The following is a 2,500-nucleotide window of genomic DNA, read 5'->3' on the forward strand; positions in this document are numbered from 1 at the left end:
TAACCGTAGCCCTAACCCTAGCCCTAACCTTAACCCTAACCCTAACCCTAACCCTAACCCTAAACCTAAACCTAAACCTAAACCTAACCCTAATCTTGGATTGTTCTTGCGGTGTTCATTCACCCTAAGCCTAACCCTAACCCTAAAACTAACACTAACACTAACACTAACACTAACACTAACACTAACACTAACACTAACACTAACACTAACACTAACACTAACACTAACACTAACACTAACACTAACCCTTATCTTGGATTGTTCTTGCGGTGTTCATTCACCCTAACCCTAACCCTAACCCTAACCCTAACCCTAACCCTAACCCTAACCCTAACCCTAACCCTAACCCTAACCCTAACCCTAACCTAACCCTAACCCTAACCCTAACCCTAACCCTAATCTTGGATTGTTCTTGCGGTGTTCATTCATCCTAACCCAAACCCTAACCCTAACCCTAACCCAAACCCTAACCCTAACCCTAACCCTAACCCTAACCCTAACCCTAACCCTAACCCTAACCCTAACCCTAACCCTAACCCTAAACCTAACCCTAACCCTAATCTTGGATTGTTCTTGCGGTGTTCATTCATCCTAACCCTAACCCTAACCCTAACCCTAAACCTAACCCTAATCTTGGATTGTTCTTGCGGTGTTCATTCACCCTAACCCTAACCCTAACCCTAACCCTAACCCTAACCCTAACCCTTACCCTAACCCTAACCCGAAGCTTCGGTTGTTCTTGCGGTGTTCATTCACCCTAACCCTAACCCTAACCCTAACCCTAACCCTAACCCTAACCCTAACCCTAACCCTAACCCTAACCCTAACCCTAACCCTAATCTTGGATTGTTGTTGCGGGGTTCATTCACCCTAACCCTAACCCTAACCCTAACCCTAACCCTAACCCTAACCCTAACCCTAACCCTAACCCTAACCTTAACCCTAACCCTAACCCTAACCCTAACCCTAACCCTAACCCTAACCCTAACCCTAACCCCTGACAGGTGTTCATTCATCCTAACCCTAACCCTAACCCTAACCCTAACCCTAACCCTAACCCTAACCCTAACCCTAACCCTAACACTAACACTAACACTAACACTAACACTAACACTAACCCTTATCTTGGATTTTTCTTGTGGTGTTCATTCACCCTAACCCTAACCCTATCCCTAACCCTATCCCTAACCCTAACCCTAACCCTAACCCTAACCCTAACCCTAACCCTAACCCTAACCCTAACCCTAACCCTAACCCTAACCCAACCCTAACCGTAATCTTGGATTGTTCTTGCGGTGTTCATTCACCCTAACCCTAACCCTAACCCTAACCCTAACACTAACCCTAACCCTAACCCTAACCCTAACCCCAACCCTAACCCTAAGCCTAACCCTAACACTAACACTAACATTAACACTAACACTAACACTAACACTAAAACTAACACTAACCCTTATCTTGGATTGTTCTTGCGGTGTTCATTCATCCTAACCCTAACCCTAACCCTAACCCTAACCCTAACCCTAACCCTAACCCTAACCCTAACCCTAACCCTAACCCTAACCCTAACCCTAACCCTAACCCTAACCCTAACCCTAACCCAAATCAAGCATAGTCGTTTGGGTTCCATCTCAATAGAAATAGCATGAATAAGCGTGGATTGTTCTTGCGGTGTTCATTCACCCAAACCGTAACCGTAACCCTAACCCTAACCGTAACCCTAACCCTAACCCTAACCCTAACCCTAACCCTAACCCTAACCCTAACCCTAACCCTAACCCTAACCCTAACCCTAACCTTAACCCTAACCCTAACCCCAACCCTAACCCTAACCGTAGCCCTAACCCTAGCCCTAACCTTAACCCTAACCCTAACCCTAACCCTAACCCTAACCCTAACCCTAACCCTAACCCTAAACCTAAACCTAAACCTAAACCTAACCCTAATCTTGGATTGTTCTTGCGGTGTTCATTCACCCTAAGCCTAACCCTAACCCTAAAACTAACACTAACACTAACACTAACACTAACACTAACACTAACACTAACACTTACACTAACACTAACCCTTATCTTGGATTGTTCTTGCGGTGTTCATTCACCCTAACCCTAACCCTAACCCTAACCCTAACCCTAACCCTAACCCTAACCCTAACCCTAACCCTAACCCTAACCCTAATCTTGGATTGTTCTTGCGGTGTTCATTCATCCTAACCCAAACCCTAACCCTAACCCTAACCCTAACCCTAACCCTAACCCTAACCCTAACCCTAACCCTAACCCTAACCCTAACCCTAACCCTAACCCTAACCCTAAACCTAACCCTAACCCTAATCTTGGATTGTTCTTGCGGTGTTCATTCATCCTAACCCTAACCCTAACCCTAACCCTAACCCTAAACCTAACCCTAATCTTGGATTGTTCTTGCGGTGTTCATTCACCCTAACCCTAACCCTAACCCTAACCCTAACCCGAAGCTTCGGTTGTTCTTGCGGTGT

This window comes from Podarcis muralis, chromosome 15 (assembly GCF_964188315.1).
Source record: "Podarcis muralis chromosome 15, rPodMur119.hap1.1, whole genome shotgun sequence".
NCBI classification, from domain to species: Eukaryota; Metazoa; Chordata; class Lepidosauria; order Squamata; family Lacertidae; genus Podarcis; species Podarcis muralis.